The following is an 18,775-nucleotide window of genomic DNA, read 5'->3' as shown; positions in this document are numbered from 1 at the left end:
AGGATCACTTGAGCTCAAGAGCTGAGACCAGCTTGAGCAAGAGAGAGACCCAGTCTCTACTGAAAAACAGAAAACTTAGCCAGGCCTCAGGGAGGCTGAGGAAGGAGGATTGCTTGATCCCACGAGTTTCAGGTTGCTGTGAGCTAGGCTAAAAGCATGGCACTGGACAACAGAGGGTCTGTCTCAAAAAAAAAAAATAGTCTGGGTTACGTGGCTCACACCTATAATTCTAGCACTTGGGAAGCTGAGGCAGGTTGATTGCCTGAACTGACAAGTTCCAGACCAGCCTGAGCCAGAGTGAGCACCCCCATCTCTAAGAATAGCCAAGCATTGTGGTGGGCCCCTATATTCCTGGCTGAGGAGGCTGAGGCAAGAGGATCGCTTAAGCCCAGGAGTTTGAGGTTGCTGTGAGCTGTGATGCCAGCACACTCTACTAAGCGTGACCAAATGAAACTCTGTCTCAATACAAAAAAAAAATAAATAAATAAAGATGAATTATCAATTCAGGAACCTGAAAGTAGCACAACATGCAATAGAATTATCATGTAAAAAAATAATAAATGAACTGATAAAATAATAAGCAATTAATTAAAACAGATTTGTACACAACCATACATTTAGGCACTGAGAAAGCAATTAGATGAGTTAGAAAAATGATTCAGTATTAAACTGATCAACATTTCGTAGGTTATTCTTCTATGATATTATAAAAAGCTCGCAGAGCAAAATCACATTTTAATAGACTATAAAAAGGAGGTTTTAATAAATGGATAAAAAGGAAACTGACAACTTACTCCAGGAAAATTTCAAGGGAAAATTCAGACTACACATAATAAATTGTGCACTGGACTGGGGAGATGTTGAGCAGACAAATAGGAAAAAGAGCAAGGAAAAGGAGGATGTGCATACTGAAAGGAGGAAAGAACGGTAGGTTGGACAGACAGCAATACCTAATGGGGAAATTGAAGCCTACCTGTGTCATTAAAAGAAGACAGGAAGAAAAAATGCTTTTCAAATTTTTGTGATATTGACTTTGGGTTATTTATTACAAAGGCATGTGGCATTTAAAATTGGAGATGGAAGGAAAAGGCAAAAACTCTTAAGTTACTGATTCACAGGGTCTGTGAGAGACTTATATACATGGCTTTTTGTTGCTGTTGTTTTATAAGAATAAACTCATAAAATAACCATTAGTTCACCAAACATTTACTAAACTCCTATGTGCCAGCTCTATGCAAGACACTGTTAAGACGAATTAAGTCTATAACCTGCCTATAAGTAGCTGTAGGGGACTCTGAAGATCATCTGTACAGGCTTTTTGGTATAGATAAGAAAATGATCAACTTTGGGTTACTCTGTGAATGATCCTATAGGAGTTAAATTGATGGTGTGAAAGATCTTAAAGAAAGGGTATTTAAATAGAGCTTTGAGTCTGAGGCTCCTTTCTCAGGGCAAAATGCTAAACTTTGAAAAGGCTTTTAGATTCTGGGCAACACAAAGGGGAGCTTAGTTACATAAAATTGGCCATCTTAATAGTACTCCCTATAATGGAGTTGTACCTAGATTATGTCCTTGAGCTTGTTAAATAGAAATCTCAACAAGCATCCAGATAGGTGCTTCTGTGTTTAAGGCATATTTTATCTGTTGGCAAGTTACTTTGAGGCAATGAGAAGTACAGCCATTACCTGGACACCCTGCAGTTTTGAGACTGTGGCCTACTACTGTATTTCCATTAAAATGTCTCTTCTTGGCTCAGTGCCTGTAGCTCAGCGCTGGCCACATACACAGAGGTGGTGGGTTCAAACCCAGCCCGGGCCTGCCAAATGACAGTGACAACTGCAACCAAAAAATAGCTGGGCGTTGTGACGGGCACCTGTAGTCCCAGCTACTTGGGAGCCTGAGGCAGGAGAATTGCTTGAGTCCAGGAGTCTGAGGTTGCTGTGAGCTTGATGACGCCACAGCACTGTAATGCAGGCCACAGACTGTAGATGCTTTCTCAAAAAAATAATTAATAAATCAATTTTAAAAATAGAGGATCACTTGAGCCCAAAGGTTGGAGGTTCCTGTGACCTATGATGGTGCCATGGCACTTTACTGAGGGGAAGAGCTTGAGATTCTGTCTCAAATTTTTTTTTTTTAAATGATGCTTCTTCACTGAATTTCGACACCCTCAGTGTTAGTGGTGAAGGAAGACTTTTATGAAAGTGAAGCTTCTATGCAAGCTTTCTTGAATAAGAAACAGGAAAACATAAGTAGCATATGCATAAGGTTCTTAATATTTTGACTTTTTTTAAACCCTAGAACTTGAAAAATAAACTAAACTCAAATACCAAGTTAAGTAATTGAGACAAATAAATCCATTCTGAAAATCTTAGCTTGCAGAGTCCCTTCATGTTATTGCTCAGACTGTAAAATAAGTTTAAAAGCACATGGAGGGTGCTCACTTCAGCAGCACATATACTAAAATTGGAACTATACAGAGAAGGTTAGCATGGCCCCTGTGCAAGGATGACACGCAACTTCGTGAAGCGTTCCATATTTTTGAAAATAAAGGCAAAATAAGACCCACAAAAGAACAAAAAAAGCAGGTGGAGGGCGGCCTGTGGCTTATTGGGTAGGGTGCTGGCTCCATATACCGAAGGTGGTGGGTTCGAACACAGCCCTGGCCGAACTGCAACAAAAAATAGCGGGGCATTGTGGCGGGTGCCTGTAGTCCCAGCTACTTGGGAGGCTGAGGCAAGAGAATCGCCTAAGCACAGGAGTTGGAGGTTGCTGTGAGCTGTTATATCACAGCACTCTACTGAGGGTATAAAGTGAGACTCTGTCTAAAAAAAAAGCAAGTGGAAACTCCTCAGTGGTGACTGAAACACACCATAAAGGTAGAAAACTGGTCACTTACTGTATCTAGAAATTTTGCCAGAGAATTCCAGAAGCCACATCCAACCTTGAGCCAATTATTGAATGTTAGAAATCTCATTTTGGAGCCTACTGTAGATGTGTGGGGCGATACAGTGCATATTCTATCCATCACCAACATGTTGCAGTCAGTATTTTTGTGCTGACCCAAACGTGACCCAGAAGAAAATCTCCCATACAGAAATTTAATGTTTCTGAAAGCAGGATTGTTCTCTCATTTCTTTTTCACCTTCCTGTGCCTTTCATAAGTTCTTCAGCTGGTTAATCATTAATTAATATTTAAGGAGGAGGCCATGTCCCAGTGCCAAGTCCTTTGCTAATCTAGCCTTTAGGTAGTATATGAGCTCCCCAACTCCTTCCCATTTAAGAAGCCCTGGCACTCACTATGGGTTAATTTCTCTAAGGAAATTCATAATAGCAGATGAAATGGGGGTTCCTTTACAAGAACATTCAAATGTTAAAGCTTCTCTTAACATTTTTCCTGGTGCATGTAAAATGCAACTTCATTGAACCAATTTCAGTTTTTGATGGAACTTTCCAAGTGCACGTTCTCTGAACAAAAGGAGTAGGACTGGAACAGGAAAAAGCTTACACTTTTTTTTTTGGGCAGTTTTTGGGCAGGGCTGGGTTTGAACCCACCACCTCCGGTATATAGGGCTGGTGCCCTACTCCTTTGAGCCACAGGCACCTCTGGAGTCTAACTTTTTCTTCTACAGCTGTCCCACAAGCCAATTACTTGACATGACCCTGGAGAATCCCTCAAACTCTGGCCTTGGGGGTTGATTTTGGACCAAGGATAAGCTATAGGATTGGAATACAGATAAGAAAGAAGGGGAAACCCGGGGTGTATTAATAAAAGAGGTCAGCTATGGTATTGAGGCAAACTTGTGGGCAGAGAAAAAATGGTGCTCTAAGAAGCAGGAGCTCTGTCTCCAGGTTTTTTTCTGGTGAAAGGAGACTGGTAAGAATTGACACTCATTTTCAGACAAAGAGTACTTCCAAGGTGCTTCCACCACCCTCTCTCATCTCCACCTCTTAGCCCTCTCCGCAATAACAAACATCAGAGAGGTGATTTTGGTCAACAATTTCCTTGGCTTGAAGCCAAAGGCTTGAGGGCGCTGCCCTGCCTATATTCTCCCCCCCCCACTTGACTTCTTAAGCAAAGGGAAGATTTCCCTCTGCATCACTGGGCACCTGGGCCAGTCCAAACAGAAGAAAGCAGGAAAGCTCCCCCCCCATGCTGAGATTCTCTTCAAGATTGCATTCCGACCCCTCCCCACAAAATTAAATAGGCGACGTTCAAATTGTGCCCAACACTCACGTTTTTCATTTATTCCTCAAGATTCTAGGAATATGTACTCCCATGTTGGGCTTCGAAAACCTCTTCTTAGCCCAGGGAGAAGGGGGAGAATCAGGAAGGGGGGAGCCGGTCTCCGCTCCCTGCCCCAGAGTAACAGTCCCCATCCTTCTTGGGTGCCCATCCCCAAGGCAGTTCTCCCAGATCCCCATCCAGTTGACGTGACAGACTCGTGGCCCAATCCCCTTCCTGGTTCTCGGCCGACTGCTAGCACCACCCGAGCCAATGGCGGCGGCCGAGGGGCGGAGGGGGCTGGCAAGAGGGGAGGGAGCGCTGGCTTTAGAACCACAGCCGCAAAGATTCTGAGCGGAGAAGTTGTCTGAGCGCGTTGGTTGGAGGTCGTGGGGCCGGCTCCCGGACTCTGCGACTTTACGTAAGTGCTTTGAAGGTTCAGACCCGCACCAGGGGAGCGGGTTTCCCGGGCGTGGGCAGGAGTGAGTCCTGGGAACAGCTTCTCGGGAATCTCAGCAGGAACGTGCCTCGCACGGGGTGGTGGAGCTGGTGCGGAGGGCACAGAGGGAGGTCGGAGAAATTTCAGTAGGAGCCCTCAGACGCTCATTCCCAAACAGAAATGGGTGGGAGAGACGGAGGGTTCCCCACCATCCACCCACTGCAAACACGCTCTCTGCTCTTCACTCTATTAACCGGCGCTTTCTGACTAGTTGCTCTTAATTTGTTGCCAACCTTGGGCTGGAGTCCTTGACGCCAGCCCTTGCCCTGATCCTCTTCCGCGGCTTCGGCCCCGAAGTGGAAATTGAGCGCCTAACTTCCCTCTGTCCTCCACCTACTGCCAACCCCCCTCCCACCCCGCCCCACTCCCACCCGGACTCAGGAAATCCCGGAGCCAGCAGCCTGCTACTCCTCCAGCCCCCACACGCCCGCCTCGGGTGACCCGACGGGCTTAAGGCGACCCTGGGCTTCGGGGGTGGGGTGGCCGTGGCCCAGGAGAGGAACAGGCTTGGGGTTGCCTCCTCGGGTTGCCTCCTCAGGCTGCTTCCCTCCTTTGCCCTTAGCACAGATCGCACCGCGTCTCCCTCTGAGTAAGCACTTTTTTTTCTTTCAGTAGCGGAACATTTCCAGGCCAGTAGGGCAGTACCTTTCCGTTCTCCTCCCCCTGGACCCCGCCCTCCGTTCTACAGCTTGCTCAGTTGCTTTGGCTCTGCAGCCCCGAGCGCGCGGTCGGGCAGCAGCAACCTGAAAACTAGAACTTAAAGCATATAGTTCTGACCTCGATCTAGGCTTGTGGCACAAATTAGCTGGAAATGGATTTAGGCGGCACCTGAGTTACTAGAGTTAGCTACACTGGTAGATAGACCCCCTGCCCACAGTGTAAGTAAGGTGATAATAGAATTTTAGATTGAATTAATAAATGTTTCACCTCAAAAAGGGGGGTAACTACCATCCAATTAGGTTAAAGTAGTAAGAAGATAAGTTTTTTAAAATATTATAAAATCACGTCAAAACAGGCTCTAGTTTACAGTATTTCGTTGTCTTTTGATGCCCACTCATTTAAAACCATCCTCAATATTGTAAGACTTCATTTTATTGTTATGATCTAGTAAACACAAATTTTTATTATAATTAGGGGGTTATGAGTCTAATTCTCAATTTCTACTGTTAGATCCAGTCATCTAGCAACCCATCTCTTTACTTGGGGATAGATAGCTAAAAAAATTATGCTTTGCCTTTGCTTAATACAATCAACATTGAAGTCCAAAGTCTCGAGTCTGATGCCAAGATTTAAATTCAGCTCCTAAAAATGACATTTTGGGTAGAAGGATTGATTATAACTAGTGGGTACTATTTTGGGTGAGATTAAGTCTCTTCTACAAATGGTTACACGTACATGTTAGACTTTGACTTTGAAATGTCGGTATCCAGAGCACTATCAGAAACCCAAAGAGATTTTCTTCTTAGCGACTCAATTACTGACAAGAAAAGGATAGCTTAGCCATGGTGCTTGAACACCGAAAGTCCACTTGCCATTATTCCATAATTCCATATTCTGTTTTAGGCTTCCTTCCTTCCTTCCTTCCTCCCTCCCTCCCTCCCTCCCTCCCTCCCTCCTTCCCTTCCCTCCCCTCCCCTCCCCTCCCCTCCCTTTTTTTTTTTTTTTTGAGACAGAGTCTCACTGTGTCGCCTCTGCTGCCCTGGCGTCTGTCACAGCACACAGCAACCTCAAACTCTTGTGCTAAAGCGATTCTCTTGCCTCAGCCTCCCTAGTAGCTGGGACTACAGGCGCCTGCTGCAACAAGCGGCTATTTTTTGGTTCAAATTGTCATTGTTGTTTAGCAGGTTTGGGTGGTCTCACACCTGCCAGCCTCAGTGTATGTGGCTGGCACCCTACTCACTGAGCTATGGGCGCCAAACTTTAGGCATTATTTCTACTTGGCTTTCCAGGAAATTTATTGACAATATTCTTAGCACATATTATAAATTAATGAATTTGCTATAATCTAGGTGCAATGTATATGCCAGACAGTTTCTTATTTTTGCTATTTGGTACAGATTCAATTGTAGCTGGTATAAAATAAAATTTGTAAATGAATATCTATCAGTACATGGTAGCACGGGTATCTGTTTTTAAGAATCACATCGTGTTTGCTCATATGATAATATTTCTTTTCGTGCAGAGTGATCCAGAGGGGAAAAATTTGATATTTGAAAATAACATAACTCAGGTTAGAAGAAAACAGCTGGATCATGCTTTGAGTTTCTATTATTCTAGAAAGTGATATATTATATAATATGTATTCAATGTGTTGCCGTTTTCGAAAGCTTTTTGGATACATCATGATGTTGGATGCTCTTTTACATATGAGTGGTCACTGCTACCTGTTTTTAGTTATGAGAGAGCTTTGGTGAAAGTTGTGGAAATAATCTGATCATGAAATATAAGTCTCAGGTGGAGGTAGGCTCATACTTGGGCCAATTTATTTTAGATATGGCGGTAAGACTGTTTCAAAAACTCTCAATAAATTTAACTTTGAATGTTGCCTTATTCTTAGCACTTGAAAGACAAATACTACTGAGTGTAAAGTATTTTAGGAATGAAGAAACATCACTGATATATGAAAATGAAGATGCTAAGGGAGACAGATGTTGAACTTGGCCTCAGAGGAACTAGATTCTGGACAGTGCTCTGCCTCTGTCTCATAGTTTGACCTTGAGAAAGTCACTTAAAATTATTATTTTCATGACTAACATTGAGTACCTATATGTGCCAAACACTATTCATTTTCTTTTTTGTAAAATGAGGGGTTGGCACAAGGTTTTCATTTTTTTACTAGTCATTAATATTTATTTTATATATTTTTATTTCAAATTAATATAAGGGTATATATGATTAGGTTATGTTGTTTGCATTCGTAAGGTAAAGTCCAAGTTGTCTATAGCACTATGAATGTGCTCTATCTCATCTGGCTCAAGGTTTTTTATTTTCTTTTCAAATACTTATAATTTGGTGTATGTATTGCAGTTATATTTATCAGTCGATTTTCCAAATTTTGGTGCAACTATATTGAACCAAGTTAAACACCTTGTTGGCAAATGGTGACTATTTAGGAAGATGATCATCAGTGGCTATTCCATAACTAATGTCAGCTCCTTAAGATATTTGGCTGGACACCATGGCTCACATCTGTAATCTTTTTTTTAATTAAAATCATAATTGTATACATTTATGGTGTATAATGTGATGATTTGATATGTAATGTGGAATGCTTAAATCAAACTGATTAACATTACCGTAACCTCACTTACTTATTTTTTCTGGTGAGACATTTATAATTTACTTTTTTTTTTTTGCGACAGAGTCTCACTATGTTGCCCTGTGTAGAGTGCTTTGGCGTCATGGCTCACAGCAACCTTCAACTATTGGGCTTAAGCGATTCTCTTGCCTCAGCCTCCCAGTAGCTGGAACTACAGATGCCCTCCACAATGCCTAGCTTTTTTTTATTGCAGTTATCATTGTTGTTTAGCAGGTTTCGTCTGGGTTCGAACCCGCCAGCCCCCATGTATGTGGCTGGTGCCCAACCCACTGAACTATAGGCACCGAGCCTATAATTTACTCTTAATTATTTTGAAATATTAACACTTTAGGAGGCCTAGGTAGGAGAATCACTTGAGGCCAGTAGTTCTAGACCAAACTGGGTGCCATACCAAAAAATAAAAAAATAGGTGTTCATGATGGCACTTGCCTATAGTCCAGGCTATTTAGGAAGCTAAAGGAGGAAGAGTTTTTGATCTCAGGAGATCTAGGCTACAGTGAGATGTAATGATGCCACTGCACTTCACCCTGGGATACAGAGCAATACCCAATATCTAAAAATAGATGAATAAAATAATTAATTAAATTAAAATACAGGGGTACCATTTATGTAATTCCTTTATAAGGATTTTTGGTACATTAAAACTACTGACTTTATAATATGAGGGAGCTTAAGTTTTCTTTGAAGTTTAGAAATTTGTTTTATGATAAGAGGATAGTGTTTATTGGAAAAATATTGAGCATGGAATCCAGGGTCTTTGAGTCCTCAGATGGTCCAGACAGATAGACCATCATAAGTAAATCACTGAAGCTCTCTGTAGTCAAATCTGGATTCCACTTCATTTTTAAGCCATCTGTTTCCAATCTACATATTTCACAGGCATGGTGAAAGGATAAGTGAGCTATATGAAGCCTTGGCTCTTCAGTAGTCAGGTTCTATTATAAATTCAAAGTACTGTGGTAGTATCTCAGAGAAACACTAAGGCTTTACTGAGAGTTTACAGAAATGGCAGAGTTCTTACCACTTAAGTCCGGCCACATTTTACTTGTCTATAAATGTTCTCTAGCCATCCAGTGACTACAAGCCAAGGGAAAATAAAGCCAGACATCATATAATGAAAATAAGAGAAATGGTTGATAACAAGAGAAAAAAAAACCCTACATGTGAAACTTTCCTATATTCCCACAAATAATGTGTAAAGTAGCCTGTTTAGTGCCACTAATTTGGTGGAGCTCCCCCCACCTCTAGCTATCTACAGAGCAGCATTTTGGTCTTTCCTGGTAATAGTTAAGAATCTGTTGGTTTATGATAGTTCATTCTTAGTTTTGTGATTATCTGTAATGGGAGATTTTGTGTAAAACAGCTCACAAAAAAATCAAGTGTTTTTCCTCATAATTTGCAGTCTAAACGAAGACAATATGCAAGTGTGGAAAAGTACATAATGGAAAGAAAAGGTAATCTGTATATTTTAAGTTCTATGTCATTAATAACACAGAAAATGTGAGAAGTTAATCCAGATCTACATTTGAAAAATAAGCATAGGGCTGGCATGGTGGCACACGCCTATAGTCCCAGCTACTCAGAGGACTGAGGCAAGAGGATAGTTTGAGCCTGAAAGGTTGAGGTTGCTGTGAGCTGTGATGCCAGGGCACTGTACCGAGGTTGGCAAAGTGAAACTGTGTCAAAAAAAGAAAAAAGAAAAAAAGAAAAGAAAAGAAACAAAAAAGGAAACAAAGTTCCTGTTAAAATAAAAAAAAAATAAAGAAAAATAAATATGTTGGACTAGATAAATTGTGAGGTTGTTTTCAACCCCCACCCTCAAAATTATAACGAGGGAGATAAAGTAAGACTCTGTCTCTACAAAAAAAAAAAAACAAAAAAAACAAAAAACTTTTCTGTACTGTTTATTTACATGAAGAGCTGTTATAAATAAGACAAAGAAAGAACCAGACTCACTGGCAACCACATAGGAGGCCCTATATTTTCATTTTCACTCTGCCATGTTGCACACTTCTGTAATGTAGCAGAATGAACATATTGATAGCCAGGCTGCTTTTCATATTAATTCCTATTTATCCATGCACTCCAGCTACTTTTTTAGTAACTTTATTGTGATATGATTTTCATATCATAAAGTTCACCAAGTTAAAGTATGCAAGTCATTGGCTGTTAGTATATTAACAGAGTTGTGCAACCATCACCATAATCTAATTTTAGAACATTCACACCTTCTGCAAAAGAACCTCCATACCCATTAGTAGTCAATCTCATTGTTGCCCTTCCCTCCCCTATCCCCAGCATAAGACAATCATGAATCCATTTTCTCCCTATATGGAGGCTCTGGCTGCTTTTGTTCCTAAATGTTTATAGGAATAACCAAACCTTAAAAATAGGAAAAGTAGTCCGGGCATGGTGGCTCACGCCTGTAATCCTAGCCCTTTGGGAGGCCCAGATAGATGGATCGCTTGAGCTCAGGAGTTTGAGACTAGCCTGACCAAGACCGAGATCCTGTCTCTACTAAAAAGAGCAAAACTAGCCAGGCATTGTGGCAGGTGCCTGTAGTCCCAGCTATTCAGGAGGCTGAGGCAAGAGGGTCGCTTGAGCCCAAGAGTTTGAGGTTGCTGTGAGCTATGATGTTATAGCACTCTAACCTGGAGCAACAGAGTGAGATCCTGCCTCAAAATAAATAAATCAATACAAATAAATAAAAATAGAAAAACTGTTTTTCCATTTAAAGATTAGAAAAAGTCATGTAACAATTTGAAGTAATGATGTAAAAATGGTAGATTAATCCAATCCATGCATGTGAGCCTCCTGAAGGCTGCCCAAGTGCTCCCAGATTCAGAACTTGGAACCTTACTACTAAAACCAAGCTTGCAGATTCTTGAAAATATACCAAGATCTTCATTTTCCAGGTGGTAAAAATGAGATTTAGAGAGGTTAAGTTGAATGGTACAATATTGCTTATCTAATTAGTGACTGTCAAATATATGTGTGTGTGTATATATGTATATATATATTCCTTTTTTATTTTTGAGATAGAGTCTTACTTTGTCACCCTCGGTAGAGTGCTATGGCATCACAGCTCACAGCAACCTCAAACTCTTGGGCTTAAGCGGTTCTCTGGCCTCAGCCTCCCAAGTAGCTGGGACTATAGGTGCCCTCCACAACACCTGGCTATTTTTTGGTTGCAGTTGTCATTGCTGTTTAGCAGACCTGGGCCGGGCTCAAACCTGCCAGCCTTGATGTGTGTGGCTGGCACCCTACTCACTGAGCTATGGGTGCCAAACCCAAATATATGTTCATTAAATATCGTTTGTCATTGACAGAGAGTTGAGAGATGAATTTAAAGTGTTGCTCCTAACGACTAAAAATGGTACAACCAAGAATTCTCAACATCAGCTCAAAGGAATATCCTTGCAATTCAACTTTCAAGCGCTGGATATCCAGGTAAGTTTAGTAAAATTTCACGATAAGCTTGTTCACGTAATGTTAAAGAATTCATGACTATTTTAGGCACTTTCATGTATCAGGAAAAAAACAGCTCATCTAGAGCCCTTAATGCATAAGAAATCTCTCCCTATACTAAACCTCTGTGAAAGACACAAAAGTTGAGGAAGTAAATGAACTTAAATTACTTATTTTTTTTTCAGTGTTCAGGAAAAAAAACTTTAATTGCTTTATTTACACCATAATTACTGGGTTACAGCTTTAGCTCATTGGCAGTTCTGGATGCAATATTTTTGACGGCTATGGATGTCCCTGATATCCGCTTAAACCAGACCTCATTCAGAGACAGTCTTGGCAGCTTAAATCAACTTCAAGTTAAACATGAATTTAGATCAGTTTATTGCAGTAGTCCCTCACTATCCTTGGAGATTGATTCCAGGGCCCCAGTGGGTACCAAATCCCATGGATGCTCAAGTCTCTGATATAAAATGGCATAGTATTTGCACATAATCTATATATTTCCTTATGAATATTTATATTTACTTATAATATCTAATACAATGTAAATGCTATGTAAATAGTTGTTATACTATGTTGTTTACAGAATAATGACAAGAAAAACCATCTACACCTTCAATGCAGATGCCACCATTTTTTTCAGTATTTTTTATTTTTATTTATTTATTATTATTATTTTTTTTTTGCAGTTTTTGGCCGGGGCCAGGTTTGAACCTGCCACCTCTGGTATATGGGGCTGGCGCCCTACTCCTTTGAGCCACAGGCACCGCCCAGATGCCACCATTTATTTATTTTTAACATTTCTGATTTGCTGTTGGTTGAATCCAAAGATATAGAAAGCATGGACACAGAGGGCCAAATGTATATGTTTACATCTGTGGTGGACTTAAGGCTTAACATGATCCACACTTGTAAAGGAGCTAGCTATGTTTATTAGATTGTGTACTAAAGCAAGAAAGTATACTACTATACTCTTTTTAATATTTAATTTTTTTTTTTTTCTGTCACCCTGGGTAGAATGCTGTGGCATCATCATATCTCAAAGCAACCTCAAACTGCTATATACAAAGGATTCTCTTGCCTCAGCCTCCTGAGTAGCTGGGCCCACAGGCATGTGCCACCGTGCCTGACAGTATACTAATATATTTTTAAAGATTTTCACAGCAGTAGTTGTGACCAGAAGAATTTTCTATCAACCTTCAGTTAGCAACAGAATAAATTAATCAGAGTACACTATTCCATCCATGTTTTAATTAATTGTGTTCTGCATAAAACTATATGACCCATAAGTAGAAAATAGGCAATATATAGTATAAATATAGACCACTTATGCCTCAAAGTTATACTAACCTGGTTTCTGATTTAGGTTTTGGGGTGGTGTTGGGAAGGATATTTCTGGTAGGTGCAGAAAGAAATTTAGGCTCAGTGGCAGTCTGTATAAGTAGGAAAATTGGGCCTGGTGTGGTGGCTCATGCCTATAATCCTAGCATTCTTGGTGGCTGAGGCAGGTGGATTGCCTGAGCTCAGGAGTTTGAGACAAGTCTGAGCAAGAGCAATACCTCATCTGTAAAAGTAGCTTGGGTATTGTGGAGGGTGCCTATAGTCCCCACTATTTAGGAAGCTGAGGAAGAGGATTTCTTGAGCCCAAGAGTTTGAGGCTGCTGTGAGCTATGATGCCACGACACTCCACCAAGGGCAACAAAGTGAGATTCTGTCTCAAAAAAAAAAAAAAAAAAAAAGCTTGAAAAAAGTATGAAACTGGATGTTATGTCTTGGGCGATCTTTGAGGTATTCCAGTTGTCTGTAGACTAACAATATCAATTGGAAGTCACTTGGCCCTAGGTTGTCTTCACAGGGCAGATTAGCCAACTCCCTAGGCTTAGTGAAAGCTTTTCTGGAATGCATAGAAGTAATTCTGCTCCTCATTCCGCTGTGGAACCTCACCTACTTATCCTGTGGTAATAGTATGCTTTCTTCCCTCTTCTTTCATTGTGCCCTTTGATGCCACTGTTGAGTCTATAAGCACCAAGAGGTGGACTCAATGATACATCAGAGATTAGGCAAACCAGGGTCAAAGAGCAGTTTCTTCAAACTCAGAGGCTCCTACCTCTCAGAATCTTTTGTAATTGTCCCCTATTTTTAGTAACCAAATTTCATGAATATTTTATAAGATAGCTAACCCTCCAAAGTTACAACTTTTCCTTCCTTCACAGACTAAACTTTACTCAATGAGAGATTCTCAAAGCTGAAAATTAAGGAAACACCAGAATCAGTCATTCCCTGAAGACCAAAAGATCTACTTAAATGTTTGTTGTTAACAGGAAGATTGTAGGGAGTTATATTCAAGAGCAATAACTTCTTACTGACCTTGTTAAAGTATTTCCCTTATATAACTTTTTTAAAATTTTCTTTCTGTACCTAATTTCTAGAAACTTTACATAAGTTTTAATATGAGTAATCTGTCAAAACTAAGCGTTGATGTGGAAGAAAAACTGTTTAGTTTTATTTGCATAAAAGAACAGGAAAGTGAGCAAGAAAGAAGGTAATTTTGAATTTTAGAAAAACAGAAGTATATGTCTTTTCAACATTAGAGAATTTGTTTCCTTGGTTTAATTTGTTCTTTGAACACTAGAACCTACATTTGAGTCCTAAGAAAGCTCCTTTTCATCAGTATAGCAAAACAAACTAAGTGCCTTTTATGACTAAATATTCTGTGCCTCAAAGCTTGGTTAGCAAGAATGAACTGTAGTACTTGATTATTAAAATGCTAAATTTGTATCTTACATTTTATAGATTTTCTAGGCATTATGTGCTTTCACTTTTGACATGAAATTATAACAGTTTTAAATTCTTCTGTCAGTTTTTGTGAACACATTAAATAAATAAAATATAAACGTGACTTGTTTCCTGTCCATTGATTGATACTTGGTGTCTCAAGTCATAGTGATCGTGATACCAGCAGATTATCAAAGTATAATTGGACTTCAGCTACTGTGTCCAGCAAAAACTATAGTTAAGGTACAGTGAAAATGATCAGTTTGTAATTATGTGGTATTTCCATGCAAGGCTGGTGTTTGTAATATAATTTAATAAATTCTATTCTTACATTTAATAGTTAATGTGCAAGGAAAATGTAATACAATATAGAGATATAAGAAAATTGGAGTCTATTTTGGCTCACTTATATCGTGGCTGTCTGAACCAGATTAAGAGACAGGAAGACTTTTGTACTAATAACATTGTGCTGAGAAGCAAAATGATCATCAGTTTGATTTAAGGTCTGTCAACTTTGCTGTAGCTTTGCTGTAGAGGAAGACAATGTGCATGAAGTTTCTTAATGCAATTTATGATCAAGTGATTTGGAGAGAGCGTTTTCTTCTGGTCATAAAACAATATATATTAACTGCAGAGATTTTATAAAATGTATAAAATATTCCAAATTATCACACACACCCACACAGCAATTATTTTTTGTTTGTTTGCTTGTTTGTTTTGAGAGAGTCTCAAGCTGTTCCCCTGGGTAGAGTGCTGTGGTGTCACAGCTCATAGCAACCTCATACTCTTGGGCTTAAGTGATTCTCTTGCCTCAGCCTCCCGGGTAGCTGGGACTACAGGCACCACAATGCCCAGCTATTTTTGTGTTGCAGTTGTCATTGTTGTTTGGCAGGCCTGGGCTGGATTTCAACCCGCTTGCTCCAGTGTATGTGGCTGGCACCTTAGCCCCTGAGGTACAGGCGCTGAGCCACGCACAGCAATTATAGTATTATGTCTGGGTGTATATTTTCCTGTCACTATGATTTCATCCATAGTAGAGCTTTTTACAGTATTTATCTATTTCCTCATTAATAGGCAGGCTGTTTCCAGTTCGTGTTTTTGTAAATTATGCTTGTAATGAGGTTCCATGCACCTATATCTTTGCAGTACATCTCCAATTCATTCCGTATGATAGTTTTCCAGAAGTAGAATTGCTAGATCAAGTAGTATGTGTTTAGAATGTTACACATATTGATGTATAGAAAGGTTGTATGTACTGTTTGATATCCCCACGACCAAAATATGAAAAAGCCTGGGGAGGTTTTTCTCCTCATCAACAGAGAATACAGGATAGGTACAGTTTTCATCGTCTTGTTGGCTGACAGACAGTAATGGGTAAAGGGTGACAGCGTAAGGCAATGAACCTACCAATATTTTGCAAGCTTCAAAGGGTGTTTTTTCTGTGTTAAATAGCAGCCATATAAGTCACAATTCTCTCGCTCTCTACCTTGTGTAATTTTATAAGTACAGGAGCACAGTCAGTTTGGACAATACCAAGAGGTAAGCACTCTAGCCTTTGGCAGCATGTGGACAAAGAAATAGGGAAACAAATTTTCCATTTTTGCCTCACAATCATCGCTTTCACCAATCACAGCATTAATTTTCAGGTGTGTTCTTTCGACCAGCATTATCAGCATCAGCTGGGAACTTGCAACGTCTTGGGCCTCACTCAAGGCCCATTGAATCGGAAACTATGGGTGTGGGCCCCAGTGGCGCGTGTTTTAACAACACCCCCCCCACCCAGGGGAATTCTAATATACACCCCCCATAAGTTTAAGCTTATACAGTATACTCCTTAGTAATAACCAAAATTCCTACTCCAGATCAGGTGAAAGTATAGTGCCTGCCCCGTGTCCCTTTATTCATCTATCTTTCTGCTTTTTACTTTTTATTTTAAGACAGAGTCTCACTACGCTGCGCTTGGTAGAGTGAAGTGGTGTCACAGCTCACAGCAACCTCAAACTCTTGGGCTTAAGCGATTCTATTGCCTAAACCTCCCAAGTAGGTGGGACTACAGGCACCCGCCACAACGCCCAGCTATTTTTTGGTTGTAGTTGTCATTGTTTGGCTGGCCTGGGCTGGGCTTTTGCCCACTGCCTCTGGTTTATGTGGCTGGCACCCAAAGCCCCCAAGCCTGCTTTTTACTTTTTAATGTGTGAAATTCCTTCCTTCACTTCCCGGTACTACATTCTCACTCTAATTCTCTATCCAATAAATAATAGTGGCTAGATCTGCAGCACCCTATCAGTGTAGCCATCCTCATTGGATACTAGGGTTCCTACAGGTAAGGCCAATGATAGACCAACTGATTACAATCTGTTTATTGATTAGGGAAGCGTGGGAATAATAGTATAACTAGAAGTGGCACAGCTGGGATTTGAACCCGGATTTCTCAAGTCCCACAGCGCATACTCTCAACCACTGTAGTATTCATGCCTTTGGTTCAATATCGGCTCTTTCCAGGATACTTTCTCCCCTCTTTTGCTGACTGTGGATCCTGCACATCCTTGAAAATGCAGCTCTTTTATGTCAAATGGATTTAAATGGGGGAAAACCCGCACAAAGTTGTCCTTACTTGGTTTGGCCCCTTTGTTATTAGATCCCAGGTTGTGCTCTCCTATCTTACTTCCTTTCAGTTTTTAGTTCCCACAGACCCTTCCAGTCACACTAGCTTCCTTGCTATGCCTCTAACACGGAAGCATGCTCCTGTCTCAGAGCTTTTGTGCTTGCCTTTCTGCCTTGGACACTTTTCCCCCTAGAGGACTCTCTTCCCACGCATTCGCATTGCTGCTTCCTTCTGGTCAATACTTCCTTTTGTCCTTCTGGTTGCTCCAGTTGCTGTTCAGATGTCACCTGTTCCGCTACCTCGAGAGGGACCTTCCATGACCACCCTATCTGAAGTAACACTCCAGTCAATCACTCTGAATCCCCATACCATTCTTTTTCTTCACAGCGTTTACCATGATCTAACTTTTAACTATATCTTCATTTGTTTATTGTTCCCCTTAATCTAGAATTCAAGCTCTAGGAGGGAAGGGACTTTCTCCATTATTTTTCTTTGCTGTTTGTCCCCCATCCCTGATGAAGTGCCTGGCATATATCTAGAAGGTGCTCAATAAATATTTTTGGAATGAAAGTATATTGCAAGAATGTGATAAAGATTGGGGAAAAAATGTACCAACATGTGTTAGAATTTGGGAACAAAAGGAAATTTGTGTTTGCCCACATTAGTCTTAATATATTTAACAAAATTTTGAATTTATATCAGAAAAAAGAAATTTGTGAGTAAGGTAATAAGTCATAAAAGTATTTAAGTTGCTTTTTTATTAGTACATATTACACCTTTAATTGTGTGGAAATTGTTTTTTTGCTGTAAGTCTGGCAGAAAGATTACCCTAGTCCAGTTGAGCGCTACCCATCTACCAGCAGATGGCAGCATTCAACTGTCAAACAAAACTTTCCACCTACCTGTCACCAAAACGCATTAAAGGAGAGAAAAGAAAACCCTTAGGGTTAAACAAGTTGTAGTGTGTTTGGGTACTTCAGAAAATGGACATTTGTTTGAAGCTGGAAAATATTTTATCCTTACAGCAGTTCCCCAATTTAATTCGGATTGATGATCTTCAGGTTATTTCAACAACTAATCCTGAAAGTCTGCTAGTAAAGCAGAATTGATGGCATAATTTTGCATTTCTCAGATCCACACTTGGCAGTCCTGGTAGTGAAAATCACCCTTCTGTGGAAATATTTTGGCAGCTGCTTGCAAGGGGTGACATTAAGACTTCTGAACAATTCCTCTGCTATCCCCACTGCTCTAACGAATACTCCCCAAAATCACTTTCCTTTGCCAGAACATTAAACATTTGTTCTTTTTAAAATACAAATATCCCTAGAAGAATTTGAATTGTCATAGAATTTCAGTATTGTAAAGTACTAAAATTAGGCTTTTTTTTTTTTTTTAAGGGAAAGAAGTCTGAGACTAAGGGCTTAAACAACTTTCTTAGGATCATTTAGGTACTTAGTGGCAGAGCTCAGTAAAACAAGGCCTATGTTCCCGACCTTCAGCCCAGTGTAGGCTTTATAGTTGTTTGTATTTTGCTATATATCATGCTGCTTTTCTTTATGAATATATACCTTGCAATGGTATGCTGTCCTGGACTTGCTTTAAAATATTCCCATAGGATATTCTAGGGAGGGAGTGGGGGCATGATGGCAGATAGGCCAGACATGTAGCCCACCTTGCCCAAGTCATCAGGTGAGAGGAAGGAGTGTCTGGACCTCTTCCCCGCATGCATTATTGGTGTGGACAGACAGCTGGAGATGTGCAGCAAATTGGTGGATTGCTGTATATGAGGTGTAATTTAAAACCACGGACTGTGTTGTAGAGATTTTCCCTGCTTGGCCGTGCTGGCCAGCAGGCCTCTCCCTCACGGAGGATAGCAGTTTGCAA

At 40.4% G+C, this 18,775-nt stretch overlaps 1 long non-coding RNA gene and 1 other non-coding gene across 2 annotated transcripts; both read left to right on the top strand.

Moving 5' to 3' along the window:
• Positions 1-2,436: 2,436 nt before the first annotated feature.
• LOC128578658 (U6 spliceosomal RNA) lies at positions 2,437-2,543 on the top strand. Its single transcript, XR_008377797.1, has one exon. It is a non-coding gene; the product is annotated as a U6 spliceosomal RNA (small nuclear RNA).
• A 2,009-nt stretch (positions 2,544-4,552) lies between these two features.
• Positions 4,553-14,410, top strand: LOC128578532 (uncharacterized). The gene is made up of 4 exons (XR_008377730.1): positions 4,553-4,646; positions 9,446-9,497; positions 11,373-11,493; positions 13,725-14,410. It is a non-coding gene; the product is annotated as an uncharacterized LOC128578532 (long non-coding RNA).
• Positions 14,411-18,775: the final 4,365 nt, after the last annotated feature.

This window comes from Nycticebus coucang, chromosome X (assembly GCF_027406575.1).
Source record: "Nycticebus coucang isolate mNycCou1 chromosome X, mNycCou1.pri, whole genome shotgun sequence".
NCBI lineage: Eukaryota > Metazoa > Chordata > Mammalia > Primates > Lorisidae > Nycticebus > Nycticebus coucang.
The sequence above is the reverse complement of the archived record's forward strand: the minus strand, read 5'-3'. Positions and strand labels throughout refer to the sequence as shown.